At 30.3% G+C, this 14,458-nt stretch overlaps 1 long non-coding RNA gene across 3 annotated transcripts; it reads left to right on the top strand.

Moving 5' to 3' along the window:
• Positions 1-443: 443 nt before the first annotated feature.
• LOC148278614 (uncharacterized) lies at positions 444-10,597 on the top strand. 3 transcript variants are annotated; one of them, XR_015823143.1, is made up of 6 exons: positions 444-524; positions 3,250-3,331; positions 3,622-3,780; positions 7,110-7,263; positions 7,372-7,629; positions 8,285-10,597. It is a non-coding gene; the product is annotated as an uncharacterized LOC148278614 (long non-coding RNA). The 3 variants fall into 3 exon arrangements; XR_015823144.1 differs by having other exon boundaries at positions 7,357-7,629; XR_015823142.1 differs by lacking the exon at positions 7,372-7,629.
• Positions 10,598-14,458: the final 3,861 nt, after the last annotated feature.

Genomic DNA, 14,458 nt, shown 5'->3' with positions numbered 1-14,458 from the left:
TATAAAAATAAAACAAAAAAATGCGTTAGTTTGATAGTCTATTAACAAATAAAATATATAAAAAGCCTCTAAACTTTCTCATTATGGTAATTATAAATGGAATCATGCAAAGACGAATTTCGTCAGTCAGCATATTTTATTATGTTATTATTAAAAAATAAATTCGGTGCATTTGGTTCCTGTGGAGAGAGCTTTCAATGTATTATGTGTATTATACTTTCATAATTGAATTTTGACATGACTTAAGACATTTTTTTCGCTTAATACCCAAAGTTGCCTTATAATATTTACTAGGTTTTTATATTTTATATAATGCATAAACAAATCATTAAATGTAATCGGGTACCTGCCTATCTAATTTATTGTACTTAGGTAAGTAACAATGTTTTAGAACTATGTTAATTTGAAAGTGTTCGTGTATTTTGTTTTTATTAAGTCATTATATTGTGGTAATTTTTAAGGAATTTTTGGCAATAGCACAGAACTGACTATTCAAGCTTATCTACCCACGTCTCATAACTAAAGTAAGCTGAAATGATCCAGAATAATAACATATATTTTTTTACAGTGGTTGACAATGGAGGTATAATTATTGAATAGGCATGTTACAAGAGCGTGATATATGACATTTCAATTAGTGGGTAATTATATTATTTACCTTCATTAACTAACTGACTTTCGTCGTGATGGGACCTGACGCTGCAGAGAAAATACTTTTTACACTGCAACGAGAAATACAGGTCTATTAATATATTACAGTCATAGAATTAAGATTAAGAACAGTCCAGAAACCGCATACGCGCATCAAACAGAATGCGACTAAACTACTCTTAAACGAGTAGTTTTACGTTTTGACCCATTAGTTTCTTTGTAGACGTCGCTCAGTACGCAATTTCCGATTTGAATTTAACTATGCCGAGTTATTTCGATTAAAAGTGAAGAAATGCCGCCGAGATCAACAAAAAACAGGATGGGATCACATTTCATGTGAAAGTAGCAAATGCATTACTTACAGAAAATATCATTTTTCCACCTGTCAAATTGTCAAAGAAAACAAAATGGACATTTTGTTAGTGTTGCCAGGGTAGTCGATTTTTTTACGCTACTTTTTATTAATGAGAACATTGGTTTTGATTGATTTAATGGAACTTTTGTTTCCCTGCTGATGAAAGAAGGAAAACAAAGTGGATAAAAATAATACAAAGAGTACGACGATATGAATTTTGGAAACCAACAAAGCGAAGCACAATTTGCTCAATGCATTTTGAGGAAAAATGTTTTTATGACACAAAAACTCAGGTATCTAAATGTAAAACTTTAATGATTAGTTCTGTTTCTAAAAGGCAATATTACAAAAAGCTTACTCAACAAAGGGGAAATTAAAATTATCGGGTAGACTGTATTGATATGTTCTTATTAAAAAAATATTATTTATAAGAATGAGGAAATTGTAAAAAAGTTTTACTGAACTCTTCATTCGAAAAAAATTGTAGAGGTCTTTCTCTCGAAAATAATGAAAATGGCTTTCTTTTGGACAAGGCATAAACTTTAAATTTCTTTCTCTTTTATACAACATTCTTCGAAACCCGCACCTCAGTATTTATCTGAGAATTTGGTTTAACTTTCCAATTATGGTGGAGCACTTTGCTCATCTAATGAGAGAACTAACAAAAATTGGACCTCTCGGATTAAATAACGCCGTGGTGGATATTTGACCGACCTTATCTTTAAAACATCAAATATTATTTAACATTACATAAAATATCAATTTTATGCAAAATAAAATTTGTTTTACTTTTTAAGTTTAAAGTTCATTAATTTAATTGGGTACTCTTATTAAATGACCATTTACTTATCTACTATGTTGTGCCAATCAATATTTCCGTGTGTACAATAAGATTTTAGGGAAATTAACAAATTCCTTTTTAAAAAATATAATTATCTTACGTTTGTGTTATGGTTAAATTTTTCACGATCTAGCAACATTGTGCGGCGACTTTAAGCATGCGCGCGGTGAAAGTGGGGTGGAGTGGGGGGATTTTTGGACACAGTCCGATGTTTGATGTATTCAACGATGATTCTACGCTCCTTTTGGACTATTCTCAATTCTATGATTAAATAAAAACATCTTAGATAAGGGAATATGGAAGTCTAAGCATTAACAGGGCTTATGTAGTGTAATGTATTTGTTTAGATAGTTGTAAAAAAATCTCGAACAATTTGCTACAACTTACATTATAATCAATATTACAATTATAATTTACATTATAATCGATATTACAAATTTACATTATAATTCGTTTGCTCAAATTATGGTCAAAAGAAAATAGTTTTTTGTATTAGTGATAGTTTTTAATTTTTGATAATGTAATGTTTTTCAAGCTAAATTATTGTTAATGTAGGTTAAGTGTGAATAATCGATGCAATTTATAAGAACCTGCTGACGAGTTGTATGAATGCAACTTAGCAGGACTTTAATTTAAGACTATTTTGTAAATATTTTTAAAAATAAAAAAAATATGTTAAAAAATAATTTCATTTACTGTATTAGAAGTTATTAAATTCAGACACATTATGTTTTTTTATTTTTTTCATATTTCCCATTCTTCATCTGATTGAATTATTTGAGAAAATCTATCATATATTTGTCTGACCTGTCATTGGTTGGTTCAAGCGGCCACTTTGCACAGTTCTTTAACTTCACAATAGTCAACAGGTGTAAGAATTGAAGATTTAAACATAGGCAAAATGGTGAATGTTACACAGTGTGTAAAGTGGCTACTTAAACCCGCCAATGATAGGTCATAAGCCCTGTAAATGCCTAGACTACCTTACTCCCTTATCCTAGATTTTCTCCATATTTGTTGTAATAAAAGGTCGATGGTTGTAATATAATAGGGTTGAATCCAGTCCTAGTCTACGAAAATTTGGACACTCACTCAAAATATTGTTGACAGATAGGTGTATTGTTTTATTCATAAATATAATCCAATTTATGAAATAATTATATTATTAGTTATACTTTTCATTTTTAGTTTTTTCGTTTTTAGGAAATATAAATAATAACACTGACAGCCAGTGTCGTGGCTATGGTAATGAGTTAGACAACTAAAATGAATTAAGGAATCATGTCTATCTTTTAAATTGCGTGTGTATCATTATTTGCCATTTCTTTTTTTAATGTTTTTATAATGCAAATAAAATATTTGAAAAAATGATTTTTTATGAATTGACAATTTTTGTTTATAGGATGCGTCTCCCGGCAGTCAAAACATGTTGCTGTGGGTGTTCTTTGGAAACTGGATCATACTTTATTGGTTGGGTACAAATAGTAAGTTCTTGTAAAGTCGTCGCCAGATATGAAAGCTTACGCTAACATGTCAATGGTGATACTGCAATACCGCGTAACTATCAATTGAATTTTTTGGCAAGGGATCCTAAAAAGCTTTCTGTTAATATATTACTGACGATTTTAATAAACCGAAAATACTGCTGGAGTATCAGAAAAACGATTATTATTAAGGGTAAAAATAGATTCCCTTTATGGACAATTGGAGATAACTCTGTTAACTTTTCATTGTAGTCGAGGCCTTGATGTTTAAAGTATCTCTGTTATTTTAGATCATATTACCACTGTGCAGTATTTCCGATATTGTTGTTGAAATTGTAACAGCTAAAAATGAACACAAATCGGTTTCCTTGAAAGACGTTATCCTAAGTGCTGCAATCGGAATATATGCTTGTTTGTCCGGGATATTTCTTCTCGCTGGGATTTGTAAGGTAACCCATTGCACTATTGCACACAATTGTATTTTCTTACAAGTTTACTTAGAAACTACATTTAAGTCCCAATCAATGACCCGGTAGTTAGATAGGTACGTAAAGGTAGGATTACATTGTGCGTGCCACAACACACCACACTAGAGTAATTATGTCCATACAATATCCATATTAGCGCTAGGTAGCTTTCCAACACACCATAACACAACATAACACAACAATATAATCCAAACCTCATCATTGTCTTATCAGTGTATTAATAGGTTGATGGGTGTATGGGATTTCTACTTGTTGGATAATTGCCTACATTGCCTTCATTCTCTATCGGTACTACTACTGTGCGGACCAACCCTGTGTCTAGCTCCGCTATCACATCATATAAATGGATTGAAGCTTTATTGAACAATCGTATCTTTCAACTAAAAATAGGCAACAACTTATCTACCGAACATAACGTACTCAGCGGTGTTCCGCAAGGTTCAATCCTTGGCCCGATCCTCTTCATCCTGTACATTGATGATCTCAAAACAGTTTGTAAAATCTCAATCGAGTATCTTTGCAGATGACACCAAACTGTTTCCCGACACCCTTCTATACTCTTGAAAACTAATTTAGGATTTTAACCACATCAATGAATGGACCAAAAACTGGCTAATCTCGCTAAACGCTGAAAAATGTACCATTCTTTACATAGGCATAAACAACCTTATGTATACTTATACTTATATAATATATTTATAGATGACAACCATGAAGTTTCGCATAAATAAATTGTCTATGTTTTTATGAATGTATGTATGTGTATGCGCATGGGTGTATGTACGTGTGTGTGTGTATGTACATGTGTATGTATGTGTGTATTTATATATATGTGTGTATATATGTGTATGTCTGTATGTATATGAATCAAAATGTGTATCCGAATAACTTTATATTTTGTTTGTCTGTGCTCTATACTAATTTGTTAACTACTCGTATTATAATATATTAAAATGTAATTTCCTAGCTTGGAACGGGGTATGTACCCTTGTTAGCTGGGCAAAGTGAACATGGAATTGTATTTTGATAGAGAGTGTGAATAAATAAATAAAAAATACTTATCTGTTGGGTGGTGTCCAACTCAAACCTGTATCAAAAAGATCTCGGCATAATCATATCAATTGATTTAAAATGGGAAGCTCACATCACGTCTATTGCCAAGAAAGCCAAGTAATTTATTTTTTTATTAAAAAGGCATTCTAAAATATCAGTCCAGAGTTATTTCTTACTATATACAAGATCTATGTAAGACCTTTATTAGAGTATGGATATCAAGTATGGAGTCCCTACTTAACTAAAGACATTGAGCTATTGGAAGAACGACTGAAGAGAGGGGACTTAATAGAAACTTATAATATACTCAATAATTACTATGACTGCCCCCTGCATGGGATGTATCAATTAAATCCCAACACAAATTAACTGGGTCATAACTGGAAGCTCTATGGTCCCCAATTCCACCTCGATCCCAAGAAAAACTTCCTTTCCAGCTGGGTAGTTTCAGACTGGAATAAATTGCCAAGCCTAGTTGTCCATTCCATTTCAGTCAACCAGTTCAAAAACCGTTTTGGTGCTATTTTGAAGAAAGAAGAACACAGACAAAAAACAGCACACGAGATATAGGTAGGCGCATCAGCAAAGGCTGCCTGTCTACAACCAATAATAATAAAAATAACAATCTTCAGTAATAAATGAATATTTACCTAATAAAATAAATAAAACAACCTTTTTTATTTTTATCATGTTCACTAAATACTACACGTGGACCCAATAAATTGAGTCGTATTTTCCTTACACAGGTGGTAATTTGATATCACTATTTTCAAAGTTAGACAAGAGAGAACTAAAAGAAATATTGTTTATTTGGTTATTAATTGTTTTTTTCTTATTATGAATCGCTTTTTTAATTTCTAAGATTTCTAAGTTGTCTAATTTTAATATTTTATTTTCAACATGAAGTACTTTTAATCCAGTGTCTTTATTGAAGTTGTGATTATTTTCTATCAAATGATTTGCAAATTCAGAAAAAACATTATTATTTAAGCATCTTAAGTGTTCTTTTACTCTAATATTAAAGTTTCTTTTAGTTTTTCCAATCGCAATCATTATAATTTAATTGGTACATCCCAGATTCATTATATTTATGGACTTTTAATTTTTTAACAGTGTTCCTATAGTATTAGGAATTAGATAATTGTTTTGAAAAAAAGTAATTTATAAAAAGAATCCGCCTCCATTGATTAGGTGGATTTGCTTTATTTACTGTGGGAGTCGAAAGAGAATCTCAAAACTCATTGTACAAGGGATTGAAGCTATACAATGAGTTACCTCAAGAGATAAAAGAAATAGAAGGAATTGAATTATTTAAAATTATTATTAATATTTAAAGCATTAACTTTGTGGTCAAACATTTAGTATTTAAAATCAATTTGAAAAAATATTTTCTTGAGAAATTTTGAAAAAAATAGTGATGCTAATAAAAGCTTGTATTAGTTCTTAAGATGTATGAACTAACTAAATAAAGCACAAATAAATACCCAAACCGTTCAGTTTGAGAAAATTACAAGTACATGGACATATTCTAAGGAATTATACTGAATCAAATTAAAATTAAAAACAAAAATTAACACTACAGGTTTTATGAAGAAAGGAGAGGAGATGGCAAAGAAAGAAAAAGAAGAAAAGAACAACTCAAATATTTAGATAGTGACATTTCAATCTTGATTAAAAGGTAATAAAGAAGGGGCGGCGGCGTCTCTAACATTATTGGGTAGATTATTCCACAATCGAGCAGCTACAACTGTGAAAGACGAGGCAAGAAAGAGTATTAAAAGGGTTCTCTCGTTGCTAGAACGAAGAGATAGTCCATGTTGTGATAGAGGTTGGAAGAGCGATCTCAGATAAACAGGCGAAGTGGGATTATTATAAATATTGTGAAGAAGTGATATAAATGTGTGAAGAAGTGTGAATGTTTGTTCTATGCCTGATACTGAGCCAGTGTAGTTGCGTGCAATATTCGGTTGTGTGGTCGAATTTGCAAAGATTAAAGATATAACGTATACAAACATTCTGCAATCGTTCCAACAATACAAAACAAATTTAAATAAGAAACTCACTCCCTATATACAGTTTTGTCCGCAAAAATGAACTCCCAGACGGACACAGGTTAATGTTTCAACCTGTCATTTGTTGAAATATTTATTTGAAATAACAATGATCTTACACTTGATTATTCAATAAATTTTTTAAGTGAATTAATTCGATTTAATACATCAATGTTTTTTTTCTAGAATAATCCAAAATTCCTCTATGTGTGGGTGCTTGTCAATATATTTATAACCATCTTTGCTTTCTTGTTGGGATTGATCTCTGGTATTGTTTATTGTGTCACAGAGAATACACAAATTGGAATTGCATCGATTATATCGGCCATTGCATATATGGGTATGTAAACACACATTTAGTTAAAAAAAATTATGATAATATACCGCAGTAGCTAACAAATAATGAATCATTTAAAAATATTTTTTAATTCAGTTCTATGTGAAATAGAAGCAGGACCCTTGACGAGTGTTTTCGACTCGATGGTTACTCTAAGGTTGAAAACCCTGAAGAAGAAAATCGAGTAAGGAAACATCAGCCTCGTGTAGTGGTAGGCGAATTCGCCTACCATGCTTGAGATCCTAGGTTCGACTTCTAGAAGTGTGGATGTAAAATATTGGTTTTAAGACTTATTAAAGAAAACAAGATAACTTGTTTTATTCTTCCCTCAGGGGGGTGGTCTTTGGATCCCCTATCTCTGTTTACCCAGTGAGTCCTTCTTTATTCTAGGCCGTTCTCTCATTGTAAATATCCGTGTTTTTAAAACGGTTTGTTGTAATTCCTTTACACCATAAATGCAAATTAGTTTTTTAAAATTTTATTACTTACCCATATTTTAGTTTTTTTTTTCCGCACTTATGTATATACATTTAATGTAAATTTTTTTGGAACATTGCATTTTTTTTATTGTGTATTTTTCTATTTTACTGTAGTCTTTAGTCATTATTTGTACCTTTATACTTGTTTTGTTTTTCCATTTTTTTTTGTTTTGAATAAAAAAATCATAGCGACTGAGGGTATCCAAGGAGTAGGGACGACGTATTGACCACTGTCCTTACGCCTTTCTTCTCTCTTATTAATCTGCATAGAGTTTGTCTTGCTTAGGAATAAACTTTCCTCTATGCGCAGCTGACAGAGGGTCCCCTTGACTCTATAACAGCTGTCGGTGGATCATGGACTTTTTGATCCCCTCAATGCAAAATTGTTCCTGGATTGGTATCCAAAGCTTGATTGAGATACGCTCCATTTGGTGTACTGATGAAGTGCTCAATGCATCAAATGATGATGAATGTCTCCAAAATAACTAAGATCTATAATTTACTTTGAAATATCTTAATACAATTATATTATGTTTGTTTTTCAGTATTCAAGAGTTATTTTGTTGTTGTGGTTTCAAGCTTTAGAAAAGAAATGGCCGATTCATTTCCAACAACATAACCTGACACATTTTTAAATGAGATTCATTTATAAAATAAAATTAATAAATAACATGTTGACACTTTGATACGCTTAATTTGATAGACTAATAACTGGTTTATCGCTTTTGCAAATATCGTCTGTCAGACGGGTACGATTTTCAAAAAGTTTGAATTTATAACCCTCAACATTCAATACGGAAAGTCCATATAAATTATTTAAACTTCATACAGTAGACAATATTTATAAAATAAATTCCACTGTACAAATTAATAAGGAAGAAAAAATAAGAGATGAATAAGTCACTCGGATACCAAAATAATATTAAAATCCCTAAATTCCACACAAGTCATGGTCAAAATAACTTTATTTTCAAAGGTATCAAAAATTACAATAATCTCCCTAATTAACAAAAATATTAAAACTAATAGGTATATTAAAAAATTACAACAGGGATGGAGAATACCTTAAATAAGGGAATATGGAAGTCTGGGCATTTACAGGGCTTATGGCCTGTCATTGCCTGGTTTAAGTGGCCACTTTACACACTGTAACATCCACCGTTTTCACTATGTTTTAACATCCATATTTATTCAATTCTTCCAGTTGTTGATTTTAATGAAGTTAAAGAGCTGAAACCTTTATTGTTGTTAAGAGATTCATCTGACTGAATTATTTCACATACTAGGCAACGCCTGAAAACAATTTTTCAATTTTTAAACTTCTTCTTGGACCAGTTGGTTTCATTACAATATTTGAGTTTGTCCAAATGTTTAATAAATTCAAAGTAAATCTAAAGAAATTTTTTGAACAAGTGTAAAAACTGCATTGAATTTTAATTAGTATAAATGTATTATTATTTTCTGTTGATGTGTATATCTCCTATGTCTTTGTTTTTTTCTCATGTACTTGTATATTCAAAATTATAAAAACTCCAATAAATAAACAACTATAACAGTGTAAGTCACTTTCCAAGCACAAGTGTTAGTCTTTTTTTTTGGAGAGTTACAGTTTTAACCTTTACAAGATGTATAAAAGTAGATATGTATAGAATTTTTAAAAAACATGTACCATTTATGAAATTTATTAATAAAAAAAATCAAAATAATAGTAATAATAAATATTAATATAATAATAGGCTGTGATATTAAAGTGCGCATGGCTGAGAATAATGTGTTTTTTCTGAATGCATTTTTAGAGAATTACTACATATTATTACAAGATTTACAATGACAAGGTTAAATTATTTATGATATATAATTTAACTTTGTTATTAAAGGGTTATTGTAAATTTGAAAATATTATTCAAAGGAGATTAATTAGTTTTGTGGGGAAAATACTTAATTATTCAATGGGATGAAATACAGGTGAACATACATACATTCACCAATTATTTTAGATGTATTTTTATTAATTTTTAGGTTATTTTTTACATTTAATCTATTTATTTGAAAACATTTTTTTGTTCTAATGGTTATATATTTTGTTTGCTTTTTACACAGCACAGATTTTCCCCAGCGAGGACACATTATTTTCATTGCTTAATATTGTATATTATATAAAAAATAAATACCTAAATAAATAAAGACTATTAATGATTTGGATGGACATTTTTGTGTATGTTGGTACCTAGTTACTATTCATCATAATATATTGGTGATTTATTATTTTTGTAATGCCTTAATAGAATGACCCGCAAAGCCTCTGTATTAAAACAAAAAAGCATACGGAAGTATATTAAAACACCCAGACGAATAGAAAAAAAATCTTTAATTTTTTTTTTGGGGCTGGCGGAAATCGAACCCGGAACGCCAGTTTCACAGATGGCTAGAAGGCCAACTGCGCCTTTCAATGACGTAGGTAAAATATAAAACGTTACAAGCGCGTTGTAATAGCATCTCAATTCTAGGGTAATTGCCTTCCTTGACTTCATTTTCTAACGGACTTTCGTGATCTTTTTTTATATTTTTAATAAAGGAGTTGCATATTTTTTGCCTTGCTTATTGTGTACAAGGCTCATAGTAACTGCAAAAGGTATGTTCCTTCTAATTTTTTGTCTATAGTGTGAGCATCTGGTGGTGGAAACTCATACAGGAGAAGCCGGACTATTGACTATTGACAGGCATAAGCAGATCTTCCGTTCCACTTTGAGAACGTTCGGCGTTTTGTGTCCTATTTTTATTTGTTTCAGCAATCATCTTTACTTTTTTTACCATTATAGACTTTTGTGATCAGAAATAATACTGCGAAGAATAATTCCGCCTCGTGTAATGATAATTACGCTGTAAAATATTGTAAAAGGTGATCGTGTTGAGTGCAATCAAAGACAAGGTAATGTCAATAGTTTTATTCTTAATACTGCGGTGGTACAAAATAATGTACAGTGCTCTGCGATTACGTCGATCCGGGAAGGAGAAGGAAATGAAGAGTGAAGGCCACCAATGGTCGTTTTCCTGGACTCGGTTCCAGGCAACATGGCGGCCACCCATCACTCTGATTGGCTGTCACAATCCCTCCTTGGTATAAATGTTGCCATGTTACAATATATTATTTATGTAATTGTATTATATGTATTATGTTTTTCGTAAATATAATCTAATTCATTGATCAGTATTATTTATCATTATTTTATTGCCCTTGTTTGTCTTTCCTACATGGTTTTATGTTCTTTTTTTTCAGTTTCTCGTGCAAATGTTTCTTCATGTACCTAACTGTTGTAATTGGCTAAGGCCATATGTATAATAAATAAGTAAATACTTTTATTAACCTTTTATAACTCAACTTATTTTTTGAAAATAAAAAATACCAGCGTTTTACTTTCTGCAAATAATGAAACAGGCATTTTTTAGATTTCCCATATTTTCATAATCATTTCATTGTTTCCTTTCCGCACCTAATGGTGCATAGCGCACTGCATTGGTACACCAATCTCAGCGTATCTTGATCATTTTTGTTACATGAAGTTAAGATGATCAGTCTTACGCTTCAGGTACCAGTCCAGGGACTATAAAATATTCTAATGTGAAAACACCCTTTTTAATAAATATTTCATATCAAACCATGCCGGGAATCGAACCCGAGACCTCTTGAATGGTAGGCAAACGCGCTGACTATTACATTTTCATAATAAAATAAAAAAACGGCAGAAAATTGGAGTGTGACATTTGTGTCATATTGTGTTATCAAAGTATTCCAAATTATTTTTAAACAATGGTGCTTCTTATTTTAACAAAGCAATATACGTATAATTTTTTTTGGTCTTTAAAATATTTCGGATTCGCATCCGTTTGTTTCACAGCTAATAAATCTCAAATGATTTTTCTAGAAACCAACATAACGTGTAATCGTCTCTGTTTGTTAGAAAATATACTTAAATTGCAATGGACTATCATTGATTTAAAAAATACTTTGGTGTTTATTTTGGATTTTGCAAGCACTAAAAATCTATTGTAATAAAATTGTCACATGGTGCTATAAAGGATTAGTGTTTTTAAGTAGGTGCATATTTTTGTTTCTAGTTACAATATATATTGTTTTGCACTAATGTTTATGAAAAGGCCATTAAAAAACGAAGAAGAAGAAGCACTTATGTTTAGTGTTATCAATATCTTATATTTATGTAATTGTTAACCTTTAACATGAAATGTCAACATTAATGTGAGTACCTACATTCATATATTTTTATTATAAAGACAATCTTCTTCGAATCGATGGATATTTGAACGGAAAATCAACTTGAAATACAAAAATATATATTTATTAACTCGGCTCCAATGAACCTGGTTGTAAGACACCCGGCACATTTTTAAACGTTCACTACATACTTATATCCCCTCCCATTCAGTATCTCGAGTAAAAATACTGACGTGTTTTTGTTTTAGTAGTGCCTTGCGCATGGGATGAGATAGGTGGGTTTAAAGTGCGTTCGGGTGGCTTACACCCAAGTTCATAGTTTGCTCGAATAAAAAAGATATCCCGAGGTAGTTTTTTTTCTGCGCTAAGCTAAAATTGTTGTTTATTTTTCAATCTATCCCTTTATTTTTATACTTACTGTGAAAAATTATGTTTTTATTTGAATCTCAGTTTATTTCGATTTTTTTTAGGCGAAGAACGTTTTTATTATTTCATTTCCACATAGCTCCACTATTTACTGAATACATGTCTAATTAAAAAAAAAAAACTAATTGTCAAATATTCTTAATATCAAATATATATTGCAGTTTATTCATGCGAGAAATAATAAATTAAAAGAAATATAAAAATATGAATAATGTTTTTTAGTAATGGGTGTCCGTCTAACACCGGGATTTTTTTTTATTTATATCCTTTGAGAAATGTTGTAATGAAAATAAATAGTAAGTGGAACCAATAATAATAAATACGATACCAATAAGGAACCGGTTAATATTGAATTCTACAACTATAACCACCAATTAATCTTTGACATATTGTATGAAAAAACGTATTTGACTTACTGTGTGGTAACCTGAGGTTACCTTAGGTTGGCCTTAGGCAACCCGAGGTTAAGAAATGATCGCCTGATAATCGCGGTTTCTTTTCACCTTATTACAATTACACGTGTGTCTTGCTTAGTGATATAATCAGATTACATCTCTTTCTCTCAAATGAATGTTTTATATATTTGTCTCAGGGTACTCGATATTTTGTCATTTTCGGTGATCCTGATCGTTAAAATATTTCACTTAAAATCTAATGTAAAAATGATATGAATGAAATTTACAAAAAACTGCGGTAATGTTTATAATAATTGCCGAGATATTAATTAATTAATTACATTTTAATTTAATTTATCGGCTCAAGTATTTCGCTATACCGCACTGCTTCGCTTGTTTGATTTATTATTATTATTTTGCATATGTGATTTTTCAAATAGATATATAAATAAATTTGTAACGGCGCGCCGGTTACATCACAGGAACGGTCGGGTTAAATAAATAATGTGGTTTTAATTTCATTTATTTTTTAAATACACGCTTAAAAAATTTTGACTTTATATAAAAATATCTTTATTATTTGATGATTCATAAAAAGTATAAATTTAACATATCGCTAGCCCAAAGCAACAGTGAAATATCTCTGAAGAACCTATTCTCAGATAATCGGACTTTGAGGTGTGCGAAGGGTCTGACGGAATTCAATTATTTAAAGTACTTAGACTATGAATACTATATTTTCACATAGGTTCATATTTTCACATCTAACTTCAATATTTTATTATTTGAAAACATTAATTTATTTAATTTATTAACATAACATATCTGCATGTGTATCTCAAAATCAAAAAATTCGGGTTTATCTCATTGTTGCTTTGGACTAGCAATTTTTATAATAGTAAATATGTCTAATGTCTACTTTATAGATACAAGTCAATCGAGTATTTAAAATATAGAATTATAACACATGCAGAAAAATATCATCAAGATCAAGTGATAAAAAAAAGCTTGTAAAAAAATATTAATGAAATCTTTAAAATTACATAGTTACATAATATAACAACACTTTTAAAGCAAGCTATTTCATATAAGCATATTCATAGAAATACGACACAATATAATATTAAATTTTGTATTTTCTATATCGCATAATAATATTTACTTTTTAATTAATTATAACCTACCATGGCAGTTGATATTGATTAAAAAAAATAATCGTCACATTTGCATTGAGATGTCATTAAATTACTTGTTTCCCAATGTAAATTATTCAAAATAAATTTTCGCAATACATACGAAATATATGATTTCACATTCAAAACTTTAACCAATTAAATAGAGTTGAGAAATTAATTAAATTGTAATGATAACAAATCGCGATCACACACAAAATAACCCAATTTATTTTGTATTATTCCGTTTAGTAACAAAGGTTTATTTATGAGCACACCGCCAATTGTATAAAACATGTCTTGGAGTTTTGAATTTAATGCACAGAAAACTTCTTTGAAGAAAATAATATTTTAAGAGTAGGGCTGGCTGTGTATTTAATGTGCTTCATCACGGTTATTCTTGTGTACGTATGATATATTTTGCTGTTTTATAGTAAAAAAAACAATTATTTCTAATAATTAATCTCGTATAGTGAAACAATAATTTAAACAGAG

Source organism: Micrasema longulum, unplaced genomic scaffold, assembly GCF_059751315.1.
Source record: "Micrasema longulum isolate JH-2025_06_02 unplaced genomic scaffold, ASM5975131v1 h1tg000853l, whole genome shotgun sequence".
Classification (NCBI taxonomy): Eukaryota; Metazoa; Arthropoda; class Insecta; order Trichoptera; family Brachycentridae; genus Micrasema; species Micrasema longulum.
Note: the sequence above shows the minus strand (reverse complement) of the source record. Positions and strands in the feature narration are given on the sequence as shown.